The sequence below is a fragment of the Eumetopias jubatus genome, unplaced genomic scaffold (genome assembly GCF_037043125.1).
Source record: "Eumetopias jubatus isolate StellerSeaLion01/CBP00866 unplaced genomic scaffold, mEumJub1_p1.0 scaffold_6, whole genome shotgun sequence".
Lineage (NCBI taxonomy): Eukaryota > Metazoa > Chordata > Mammalia > Carnivora > Otariidae > Eumetopias > Eumetopias jubatus.
The window spans coordinates 15,640,644-15,654,165 of NW_028274812.1; the positions used below are offsets into that span (position 1 = coordinate 15,640,644).

The 13,522-nt window shown below is 42.9% G+C and overlaps 1 protein-coding gene across 3 annotated transcripts in view; it reads right to left on the reverse strand.

The window, feature by feature from the left end:
* The window catches only part of CCDC170 (coiled-coil domain containing 170), a 104,522-nt gene extending 91,358 nt beyond the window's left edge, over window positions 1-13,164 (reverse strand). For all 3 annotated transcript variants that reach the window (XM_088023839.1, XM_028103253.2, XM_088023838.1), the window contains exon 1: window positions 13,081-13,164. The gene's annotated coding sequence lies outside the window, so the exon portion shown is untranslated. The remainder of the gene's footprint in view (window positions 1-13,080) is intronic.
* Window positions 13,165-13,522: the final 358 nt, after the last annotated feature.

Consider the following 13,522-nt stretch of genomic DNA (forward strand, 5'->3'; position numbering starts at 1 on the left):
GAGATGGGGAGTGAGGAAAACCATGGGAATAAGTTCCCCTGAATTGACAAGGTGGTCTTTTTCTTCTAAAGGGAGGAAACAGCATCTCCTGGGTTAAGCCCAGTTAGAGAAAGTTGCATTTGCCAGCCTCAGTTACACACTTTATACTCACACCTATGTCCTCTCTGTACTTGAGGCACGGTCCAGAGAGAGCTAGCTATCCTTTGCTCAACACCAAAACAATAAAAAATTTAAATGTAAAAAATACCCTGATATGTGAGCAAGAAAGTAATAGCAACAGATTAACTCGATATTGCTCAGGTTCTAGAAATTAGAGGGGCAGAAAGTATTTCTCCAGAGGAGTCACTTCTTTAAGGCAGAGGTTAATGTACTTCAGCATTAGGGATAAATGTTATGAGAAACCTTCCTATGAAGAAAGGCTCTGCATTGAAGATGCCATCCATTGTGTATCAGCACAATAACACTTCACACTTGTTTGGAAGGCCGTGGCCCAAAGTGGGGAGTGCTGGGTGTGAGTTGTGAGGGTAAGGGTGGGTAGGCTAAGTTTAGCAAAGACTGACTATTGGTCAGGTGGGCTGCTGTAACAAAATACCACAGACTGGGTAGCTTCAGATAAGATGTTTATTCCTCACAGTTATGGGAGGCTGGGAAGTCCAAGATCAAGGTGTCGCTGATTTGGCTCCTGGTGAGAACTCGCTTCCCAGCTTGCTGATGGTCATCTTCCTGTGGTGTTCTCAAAAGGCAAAGAAAGTTCCAGCCTCTTCCTCTTCTTATAAGGACACTCCTCCCATCATTGGGGCCCAGCCTCATGACCTCATCTAAACCCAGTCACCTCCCGAAGGCCTCCTCTCCAAATACCATTACACTGAGGGTTAGGGCTTCAACATGTGAACTGGGGAGGGACACAAACGTTCAATGAACAACAGACTGCACGTTGAATTGCATAGAGTGGAAACAGGTGAATTCAAAGTAGAAGCAGTTGTGGGGCACTGGGGATTGAAGTAGTTGATTCACATTTCCATTCACCAGTGATGTCTGCCTGATTTCTTCCTACTTCCTAATAATCCAGGTCCACATTGACCGATTCCAAGCATGGAAGCTTCCAGAGGTCTCTGGGAAGAACAGTTCTACCTCCACTGCTGTCTTCTCCTCCTCTGTCATCGATCTACCTGATGACGCCCCTATCTTTGTATTTTCCAGAATGGTTAAAAAAAAAAAAATCTGGTCGTATTCCCAGCACTGTTGGGAATGATGCTGTTTTTTATTTTTTCCTCTCTTTTAATGCGGTTCAGAGAAGCAGCAGACAGAAGCACACAAGCTCAGTCTACTATCTAGAGTGAAAAGCCCAGATCAAGTATTAATACTCCAAAGAGGACACTGAGGCCCAGAAGGGTTAAGGGACGTTCCTAAGTTCTCACCTTCACCAAACAGTGGGGCTGACTTATGCCATGTGTTCTCACTTACTATTTTATATATGTTTCCAGTATAAAATATTTTGGAAATTATGATTAGTTTATTAATATTTCTTAGAAAACTTGGGGTGGAAATGAACCTGAACACATAAAGAAACCAGACCTGGAGAGATTAAGTCAGCTTATTTCAGAGTGAATAATATCCGGGTCTCTTCACTCCAAGGTTAATATTCTTTTGAGGCCAACAAATATTTGCTCAATAAATGAATAAAATGATGAGTAAACAATTTTCTTAACAGGTGCCTATCACAGGAAGACCTTATTCCCTTCAGATCTTTTCAGTTTTCCTGTCTGCTCCCCCTCAACCATTGCATATTCAAATTTAATGTTTTAAAAATTCCTCCTCACACTCTCCCTGGAAAACCTCTTATTTCAATGGTTGTCTTGAGAGGGGCGCCTGGGTGGTTCAGTCGTTAAGCGTCTGCCTTTGGCTCAGGTCATGATCTCAATGGTTGTCTTGACAAAAAGCAAAAAACAAACAACAAAAAAACCCTCTTATTTCTCTGGCCTTCCTTTATTCGTGACTTCAAGAACCATCTATGTGCTGAGGTGCCCCAGGTATATGATGATGCCCACCTGAAACCTCTCTATTGGGCTCAGGATCTACACCTAACTGCCCAGGGGATATCACCCAGAGATCACAGACACCTCCCCCCCCGGAACATGTCCAATCCTGAACTCATGCTACTTTCCCTCAACCTGCTCTTTCTCCATCTCAGCGAAAGGCTACAAACACCCACCCAGTTCCTTGAACCAGAAGCCCGTACTTTACAATTTCTCTCTCTTGCCTCCCAGTTCCAACGCTTCTGTCTTGATTCTCACACCTAAACAACTGTTCACTTTCAACGTCCGTGTATGCCTGCCATGCTAGTCTAGATTGCCACCACAGCCTCCAGAGAGTCTCTTCAACCTCAGACTTATCCCCACCCTCACCGCCCCCCACCAAGGGCCTAGTCCATTTGTAGCCAAAAGATTCTTTTTATTTTTATTTATTTTCTTAAGTAGGCTCTAGCCCAACATGGGGCTCGAACTCTGGACCCCGAGATCAAGAGTCACATGCTCTACTGACTAAGCCAGCCAGGCACCCCTAAAGGGATCTTTTTAAAATGCAGAACTGTTCAATATATCCCAAGACTTAAAATTCTCCAGGGGCATCCCTTGCCCTTAGGGCAAAATCCAAATTCCTATAAAGTCCTGTATGATCTGACCATTGCCTACTTCCCCGGCTTCCACACCCATGACTTCTCACCTCACTGTGCTCTCCAACCACACTCCAGCCACACTGGCCTTCTGTGGTTGCCTGAGTGGACTTTGCTTCCTCCTCTCCCACAGCCAGCATCCATGCTTTGTGCTGTGGAGAAGACATATCCAACACAACTGCCCCCGATCCTTTGCCTCGCTGACTCTTACCTTCCACAGCTCAGCTTAAAGTTCACTTCCTGGGGGAAGACTGCCCTGACCACCAAATCCGGGGAACACTTTTTTTTAATTAGTTTCAGAGGTGGAATTTAGTGATTCATCAGTTGCACATAATACCCAGTGCTCATGACATCAAGTGCCCTCCTTAATGACTGCTACCCAGTTACCCCATCCCCCCACCCACATCCCCTCCAGCAACCCTGTTTGTTTTCTAGAGTTCAGCGTCTCTAATGATTTGCCTCCCTCTCTGTTTTCATCTTATTTTTCCTTTTCTTCCCCTATGTTCATGTTCTGTTTCTCCACATATAAGTGAAATCATATGGTAATTGTCTTTCTCTGACTGACTGGTTTCACTTAGCATAATACCCTCTGGTTCCATCCACATCATTGCAAATGGCATGATTTCATTCTTTCTGATGGCTGAGTAATATTCCGTTGTGTATATATACCACATCTTCTTTATCCATTCATCTGTCGATGGACGTCTGGGCTCTTTCCATATTTTGGCTATTGTGGACATTGCTGCTATAAACATTAGGGTGCAGGTGCCCCTTCGAAACACCATGTTTGTATCCTTTGGATAAATACCGAGTAGCGCAATTGTTGGGTTGAAGGGTAACTCTATTTTTAATTTTTTGAGGAATTTCCATACTGTTTTCCAGAGTGGCTGTACCAGTCTGCATTCTCACCAACAGTGTAAGAGGGTTTCCAGGGAACACTTTTGCTCCTCACCTGACTTGACCTCCCTTGGGCATGTGCCACACAAAGCACACTCTCCTTGAACTCTCCTTACTCATCTCCTTCACCTCTCTGCATCGCTCCCTCCTCTGACTTACCTGCCCCCCCCCCCACAGTCCCTCCTGCAGCTCGTCCTCCTTCACCACTCCTTAACTTGATATTTTCTGGGGATCTGTCTTCAACCCTTTGTCACCAGAAACACCTTCTCTGGCCAGCTTCCTGCCCTGCTGAGATTTCAGCCAGTCTGATGGCTCCCAAATCTGCACCTCTAGCTAGAGATCCATTTCCAACCATCTACTGAACATCGCCTGAATGTCCTGCTGGCGCTTCAAAGTCAACATCACCTCCCCGCCACCACCAGAAGCCAAACTTGCCCAGCTCCATCCTTGCCCCTGGTCTACTAGAGCACCCTGTGTAATTGTTTTTGTATTTCCTGCTAGATCCTTATCTGAGACCATGTCTTTACTCTAGGCATGCTTTCCACCATCATTTTTTAAACTTTTATGTGTTACCATTTATTATTTACTGGACTACACTGCAAGCTCAATAGTTAGGAAGAGCAAGTCTTCTACTTTGTCACTACATTTGTTGCAGGCACATGTTTCTTAAGTTTTACTTCAATCTTACAGTAAAGTTGCAAGAATAATCCAATAAACCCAAGTATATGCTTCACTTGGATTCGCCAACTATGAGAACATTTTGCCACATCTGACTGATTGCTTTCTCCATGAGTTTATTACAACTATGACTGCTGAACCATGGGTAATTTGCCGACATCATGGCCCTTCACCCCCAAGTACTTCAGCATGTATCTCGTAAGAGCAAGAACATCCCTTTGCATAAAAGAGTCAAATTTAAGAAATTTAACTATGGCATCATATCATTCACCAATTATTTCAGAAATGTTCTTTGGAGCATCTGTAACTGCATGGCGTGTGTTGTCAAGTACCTTTAGTCTGTCTGACGTGCAACGGATCCTCAGCCTCTCTTGGACTTTCATAACATCAGTGATGAGATGAACTGACATACGGCTCCTAACATGGTGCACTGAGAATACAACATCTCTCATAGAGAATTACCATAAATGCCAAAAAGGATTAAGCTGAATCTATGAGGGAACACTGGACATACCCCAACTGAGGGACATTCTACAAGCTGCGCTCTTTTTAAGCACATTGCCCTCATTCCATTGCCCTCATTCCTGCCTAAGGGCCTGTAGCTGCCCTTGTGATTACTGAGAACATTCCTTCTTGGGATCATTCACAACTCAGCACAAACATCACCTCCTTAGGGAGCCCTTCCTACCCACCCTATCCAAAGTAGACCTCACCCTTTACCCCAGCTGATCTTGACCTTGGCATCCTGCCTTAGTTTCTTGTTTTTTTGTTTTGTTTTTTTAAAAGATTTTATTTATTTGACAGAGAGACACACAGCGAGAGAGGGAACACAAGCAGGAGGAGTGGGAGAAGGAGAAACAGGCTTCCCGCTGAGCAGGGAGCCCAATGTGGGACTCGATGTGGGGCTCGATCCCAGGACCCTGGGATCATGACCTGAGCCGAAGGCAGACACTTAAAGGCTGAGCCACCCAGGAGCCTCGTGCCTTAGCTTCTTGTTAAAGCATTTACCACTCTCTTTTTTTTTTTAACCATAAATTAGCTTGATTATCTATTTCTTTACTTTTTTGTTATTTATTTCCCCCACAAGAATAAAACTTTTATGAGAACAAGACTTTATCTAAAACAGCAACTGTTTGGGATGCCTGGGTGGCTCAATCAGTTACATGTCTGACTTTTTTTTTTTTTTTAAGATTTTATTTATTTACTTGACAGAGAGAGAGAGACACAACAAGAGAGGGAACACAAGCAGGGGGAGTGGGAGAGGGAGAAGCAGGCTTCCCGCGGAGCAGGGAGCCCGATGTGGGGCTCGATCCCAGGAACCTGGGATCATGACCTGAGCCGAAGGCAGACGCTTAACAACTGAGCCACCCAGGCACCCCATGTCTCTGACTTTGATTCAGGTCATGATCCCAGGATCATGATCCCAGGATCCTGGGATCAAGCCCCACATTGGGCTCCCTGCTCAGCGGGGAGACTTCTTCTCCCTCTCCTCCCTGCTCCTGCTCTCTCCCTCTATCTCTCTCTCTCAAATAAATAAATAAAATCTTCACCAAAAAAAAAAAAAGGGAAGAATTTCTGTATCTTCCGTGCCTAACAAAGAGCCTAGGATTCAATGGGAGGTTGCCAAATAGGTGACTAACATGACATGTGATTCACTAAGCAGAATATTTCTGATTCAGATTTCCTCCCACCTTCTCATTTTTGCTTACTTCAAATGTTCACAAGATGTCGACATCAAGACTTCCTTTTCATATTCTCCTCTACTGCCCATTTCTTTTGCCCTGAAGTAGAAGAGACTTAGGAAATGTGACAATTATAGTCAAATAGAAATATAGTCTGAAAATTGTTCCCCTTTGCACTGATACTGAGGTTAGGCTATGATGGCCTGACTATGCTGAAAAATGCATTTCTGCACAAAGTTAACAGGGAAGATTCAAGAAGGAAATCACAGGGTAGATTCCATGAAAAGGAAGTGATTTCAGTTACTCAGAAATATAAGGCATATATTTATTTTTATAAGCAATATTTAAGATATTTTATTCAAGCACTAATTAAACATGCCAATATTGAAGCTACAACCAATAATTATGCTGGTATCGGTAAGAAAAAAAGAGTATAGTGCTACTGGTCTACCCCAGCAATGCCTTTGAAGTTCTCTGCCTTAGATCTAAGCCACCAAAGTACCAATTTCTAAAGGGGAAAAAAAACTGGAAGCAAAACAAGGAGGAAAAAAAAACACCTTGGATAAAGTACATAGCATAAATAATTCCTAGGGCAGCAAACGGTACTCCCTTCTTCAATTAAATGTTTTTAAGTTGTCCTTGAACACAGAAAAAGAAAATCTTTATAACGAGTCAACTTAATTCGAGTACAAACCAAGGAGCACTCCCTATTGTTTCAAATATACGACACACTGTATTTGGTAACATTAAGTAAACACACACACATTTAAAAATATGCAAACAAAAACTTGCCCTGTTTGGTGTTCAAAAAACTCTCCTACTTGTCCTTTTAACGCTTTCTCTTATGCTGCATTCCAAAGCCAGGTGGTCAAAGAGAGATTAGGTAACAGGAGAAACCAAGTGTTGGAGTTAAAATCAACAAACTTAGATATACAAATAAATTAAGCGGTTATCATTTATTTTTTTAAACATTTTATTCTGAAATCATTTTAGACTTAGAGAAAAGTTGCCAAATTAGAACAGAGTTTCTGTATAGCCTTTACCCAGCTTCCCCTAACGTTAATAACTAGGATAAGCAAGGTACATTTATTAAAACCAGGAAACTAACACTAGTACCACACTCTTAACTAAGCTACCAGTTTTTCCACTATTGTTCTCTCTGTGGTCCAGAAACCAGTCCCAGTCCCTTCATCGCATTTGGGGTTGTGTCTCCTTAGGTGTAGGAGTGTCCTTGACACTTTTGAGTCCTGTCAGTTATTTTATAAAAATCCTTCAAGGTGGGTGTGTCTAATGTTTTCATTGATCAGATTGTCGTCATTTACATTTGATAGTAGAAAGTCCTTATTTATTTACAAGGGAAAAACATGTAATTACTGATCTAGTTCAATCCCTACCAAGAGAGTACATATTCCAGGATTTCGTCCAATTGATTCCTAGTCTAAAGGTGTTTTTTCCCTTAGAAAAAGAGAAAAGTCATCCTGTTAACTTTCACAGCCATATCCCACATATCTTATATACTATAATTCTTCTTCACAATAACTTAAACAAGCCTGTATCTTTAGTTTTTTTAGTAGCTCTCTTACCAAATTTTCGCCTGGTTGCTATTTCAGATAATAACAGAGGTTTGTTGAAGAAGTTCTACTCTAGTTTGGATTTGTCTCTATGTCCTTATAGATTTTGTTTCTGTCCATTTTTATTTTGCATATTTGAATACCAAGTTTGACACCATGTTATTGCATATACATTTAGAATTCTTACACCTTCCTGTGGAATGAAAATTATTATTATGAGATACTGATATAATTTGTATAGTGACTCTCTTTACTTCTAGTAATGCATTTTTGCCTTAAAAGTATTTTGTATATTGTTATATCTAATCAGCTTTCTTTGGCTTTATTTTTGGCGTGATGAATCTTTTTCTAAAATTTATTTATTTTAGAAAGAAAGACAGTGTAGGAGTGGGGAGGGGCAGAGGCAGAGGGAGAGAGAAACATAAGCAGACTCGGTGCTGAGCCTGGAGCCCACATGGGGCTCAATCTCATGACCCTGAGATCAGGACCTGAGCCAAAACCAAGAGCTGGAGGCTTAACCAACTGTGCCACCCAGGCGCCCCATGCCTGATGAATCTTTTTATACACTGTGCTCTCAACTTCCCTATATACTTCTGTTTATATGTCTTTCATAAATACCATGTACCTAGATCAAAAAAATTCAATCTGACAATTGTGTCAGTTAACTGAGCATTTTGTCCATTCTCCTTTATTGTAATTACTGCTATATTTCTATTTATTTCTACCATCATTTTGTTTTTTCTTTTTTCTCTGCTTTTTCTGTTTCTTTTTTTCTTTCTTGCCTTTTTTTGGGGAGATTTAGGTTTTTTTTTCTTTAAACCTAGGATAGGGAGGCTTCTAACTTAAATTCATACGAAGACATGTGATTAGAGTCATATCTTTTCTTAAGCTTTAGTTTGATTAAAAGGAGGAGGGGGAAACAAAAAGAGCAAACCAGAAGAGGGAAGAAATGAGTCTTTAAAAAGTAGAAATGGGGGGGCACCTGGGTGGCTCAGTCGGTTAAACCTCTGCCTTCAGCTCAGGTCATGACCCCAGGGTCCCGGGATCGAGCCCCATGTGCTTCTCCCTCTTTCTCTGCCCCTCCCCCTGCTCATGCTTTTTCTCTCTCTAAGTAAATAAATAAATATCTTTTTTAAAAAAACTATTTTTAAAAAGTATAAATGGATACTACCTCATACCCACTGGGATGGTTACTATAAAAAGAAAAAAGAAGGAGGGAGGCAGGAAAGAAAAACGTAAGTGTGGACAAGGACGTAGAGAAATTGGAAACTTCGTGCATCGCTGATGGCAATGTAAAATGGTTCAGCTACTATGGAAAACAGTATGGTTTTGCCTCAAAAAATTAAAAATAGAAACACCATTACCATCCAGCACTCCCAAAAGAATTGAAAGCAAGGTCTTGAAGAGCTATTTGTGCACCTATGATCAAAGTAGAATTATTCACTAGAGCCAAAGGCGGGAACAACCCCAGTGTCTGTGCACAGATGAATGGATAAACAAAACATGATATATACACACAATGGAATATTGTTCAGCCTTAAAAAGAAAGGAAATTCTGCCATGCTACAACAGGGATGAGTCTTGAGCACATTATGTTCAATAAGTAAGGCAGTCACAAAATGACAAACACTGCGTGATCCCACTTATATAAGGTACCTAGTGTAGCCAAATTCAGAAACAGAAAGTAGAATGGTGGTTTCTGGGCCAAGGGAGAGAGGGGAATGGGGACCTATGGGTTAGTGGGTATAGAGTCTCAGTTTTCTGAGATGAAACGGTTCTAAAAAAACAGAAGTTCTAGGCATGAATGGTGCAATGGTTGCAATATAATATAAATGCACTTACTGCCACTGCACTGTGCACGTAAATATGGGTAAGATGATTTTCTCATAATTTTTTTAAAAGTGGAAATAGTGGGGAAATAAAGGGAAAACTGATTTGACTTCCTTTATAACTATACTACTTCACCAGCTCCAGGTCTGTTGCTCTGAGGACATATAGCTGTTGATAAACTGTTGCTACCTACATTTTCTTCTCAGAACAACCCCATCAGACAGTTAGTTAATCTGTTTCACAGAGAGGAAAGAGACTTGCTCAAAGTCCCAACAGTACTATTTACTGGAGCCTCAACTTTGGTTCAGGTCTTCTAGGTATGTGAAAACACTGACAGAGCAAAGGCATCTCTGATCTGTTTTTACCAAACGACTGTTGTAGCTTTTTGCTCACTGGTATTATTTTAATAATCTGGTAACATTTTTCAGCTTCCATACCTTATTTCTTTTTTTTTTTTCCATGCCTTATTTCAAATGCACAGCGAAGTTGCACTGTTCTGCTCAAAGCTCTATTTGTAAATTTCCCAGAAGCATGTTTCGGACTTCTGTGCTTGAGCTGTTATACTTCAAGTCACAACATTGCTCTCAGTATTCATCATATTTTCTAGCCTAGTAAAGCTCTACTGATGATTTGATTAGAGGTAAACCCAACTTGAGAAAAATGCCACATTAAATTTGGGTCATGGCTGATACCAACGAAAGTCATCCGTTTCTGTGTCTGTTTTTCTTGGTTGTGAACTCTTGATTCTTCACTGAGAGCAGAAACTGTGTCAAATTCATTTTTTTACCCTCAGTACCCCACACAAATCCTCAATTTCTGTTTCTTGAGATGGTGACTGAGGTATTATTAATGGAGGTGTCAGTGATGGCAGTAGGGGGTAGATGCCAAGGCAAATTCCAGGGTTACAGAGAATAAGAAGAGCTAATATTAATAAGCACTTAACTCTGTCAGTTTGGGTGGATTAGATATATTAACTGTGAAATCCCAAAACTACACTATGTGGTAAGGACTCTGATCCCATGTTTCAGATGAAGAAACTAATAGTCAGAGACATAAGTAATTTTTTTGCCCATGTCATCACAGATAATAAAGGGTATAATCAGGATTGCATGAACACAGAACTAGTACCTTTGGTCTCTGCAGTATTCTATGTCCTCATACAGTTGCATACTATTATATTTTATTGTTTTCAGTACATGATGGTGTGGTCAAAAAAGGACTAAACTTTCAAAAGAAAGATATTTAAGTCCCAGCTACAGCAGCTGGGAACTGAGCAAGCCATTTTCACAACCATATAATGGGAAATTCTTGCCTTGCCTACCTGAGTTTTAAAATTGTCTCAGATGAAGTATTTAGCAAACTGAAAAATTAACTTTAATAAGTGCTGATCTTTCAGCTTCTACTTTTAGTGTCAGTAAAATTTAGGTCTTTCAGGTCAATTAAAATCTTGGGCTTGGTGAATATTTTCTGTTTTTTTTTAAAAAAGATTTTATTTATTTAGAGAGAGAGAGCGTGCGCAGGCACGCAGAGGGGAGGGGCAGAGGGAGAATCTCAAACTGAGTCCAAGCTGAGGGTGCAGCCCCATGCTGGGCTCGATCCCATGACCCTGAGATCATGACCTGAGCAAAATCAAGAGTTGCATACTTAAACAATTCAGCCACCTAGGCACCCCGAATATTTTCCTTTATGTAGGCAGTAAAATTTATCCTAAAAATCTCAATATGAATCAATAAGATTACTTAATATGATCACTTACCTATTGTTAAAGCTTTTTTTTTTTCACTTTTACAGTGGAAAACTCTGGCAAATACCACCAATCAGGATCACCAAAAGTGGAACAAAGTGACATCATGCACCTCGTGGTGTGATACACTGAGACATATCACTTCACAGTATTTCTACCAAAAATCTAATGAAAAACAATCAGACGAACTTATTCTGCAAGACAAATGACCTAGACTCTGTAAAAATATCAGTATCATCAAAAACAAAGAAAGATTGGGGTGCCTTGGTGGCTCAGTCGTTAAGCGTCTGCCTTCGGCTCAGGTCATGATCCCAGGGTCCTGGGATTGAGCCCCTGCATCAGGCTCTGTGCTCAGTGGGAAGCCTGCTTCTCCCTCTCCCACTCCCCCTGCTCGCGTTCCCTCTCCTGCTGTGTCTCTCTCTGTCAAAGAAATAAATAAAATCTTTAAAAAAACAAAAACAAATAAAGATTGAGGAACTATTCCAGGTTTATAGAGACTAAAGACACATAACTAAATACAATGCATGATCCTGATGTGAAAAAATATTCTGCAGTAAATGACATTATTGGGACAACTGGCAAAATATTTTAGATAGTATACATTCGATAAAGTTCCTGCAGCAATGTCAAACATCCTGGGTTTGATCATTGCATTTTGGTTGGAGAATGCCCTTGCTCTTAGGAGATACCTACTAGAATATCTGGGAATGAAGGGTCATGATGTCTATAATTCACTTTCAATTGTTTCTCCAAACAAATATAAATAATATAAAAATACTAAATACTTATGCATGGGCTAACATTCTTTTTTTTAAAGATTTATTTATTTGAGAGAGAGACAGAGCACGAGTGGAGCAGGGGCAGAGGGAGAGGAAGACAGAATCCTCAAGCCACCTCCTGCTGAGCACAGAGAGATGGGGGCTCGATCCTAGGACCCTGAGATCATTACCCAGGGAAATCAAGAGTCCAAGGCTCAGCAGACTGAGCCACCCAGGTGCCCCTGGGCTAACATTGTTAATTCACAGAGCATGCCATATTGGGATAAAATTTGCAAAATGTCAAATGAAAAAAAAAACTTTTATTTGTACAATATATTACTAATTTTCCACAATAAGCCTGGAATCAAAGAAATCGAAATATAGGTCAGATGTAAGGCAGCAATCAAAGCTTCTAAATATTAGAAGAATTCCTAAAACATGCTGGAGAATCCACCCCATGTTTTGAATCGAAGAGTGTCCCCCAGAGATTTCTGTGGTCCAGTATGGTTAGGCTGAGGACAACTCTTAGGTTAGCAGCTCTGCCGAACACAATTCCTTCCCTGTCTCTAGCAACACCCCAGCACGCTGTGCCTGGTGGGACCCTGATGCCAGGTCCAAGAGGGGATATCTAACCCTGGTTCAGCCAGCCCTAACTTCGTGTGTGTGTGTGTGTGTGTGTGTGTGTGTGTGTGTGTGTGTGCGCGCGCGCGCCGCGCGCGCGCGTTACAGCATATCTGATGCCCCAAAGTCCCCAATGCCAAGTAATTGAGTAAATGGATCCAAGGACAACTGAATGATTGTTACTAGGGTGACCAGCAACAAAAAGGCCAGCGACCTTGCTCAGGACCACCATTAATCCTACCACACCAGATTTTGAAGAAATTGCTCCGAATCACTTCTAGGCAAGTAGTGTAAGTTAAACGAAAGGGGTGGGGGAGTCCGCGGGGCTACAGAAGTTGTCTTTAGAATTTCACCCGTTTCAGTGGTCAGAGAAGCAAACTGAAATTCAGACGAACGTCACAAACTCACGACCTGCTCCTAACTTCCTAAAATTAACCGGCCGCCGGCCGTCCCAGTCCACTTCCAAGGCGGAGCCATACCCACTACGAGGGACCCACGCACTGGGAACGAGAAGTTTGCAAACACCCAGCGCCCGGACGCCCCTCGGCCGTCCATCCCCGGGTGCTCGGCGCTGTTCCGAGAGGCCGCCGGGGCCACCCCCGTGCGCGGCCCGCGGGCTGGGACGTACCTCGGGCGCGGGGGCGGACGGGGCGCTGCGGGCGGCGTCGCCGGCGCGGTCGGGGCGCCTGGAGCGGGAGGAGCGCAAGCGGCCGGGAGCGGCGGGGGCGGGTGCGGGTGCGGATGCGCGCGCGTCTCCTCGGGCAACTAGTAAACACGCGCAGACGGCGCAGCCCCGACGCTGGCGGCGCTCGCGGGACCTGGCGGCCGGCGGGGCTGCGCACTCGCCGCGTGGCCCCGCAGCCTTGGGCCTCTGAAATGCGCCCCGGGCGGCGGACAGACCCCGATCCTCCCGACCGTGTCCTCCGGCGCGCGGGCGGCGCTGAGCCGCGGCCTCGGCGGCCCGGTGTGGCCAGACCTAGCCGTGACTGAGCGGCAGACACTGGCCAGAAGGCTGGGGGTCCCGGGTGAGAGAGGCCGGTCTTCGCCGTGGGACTCCCCACCCCTTATCC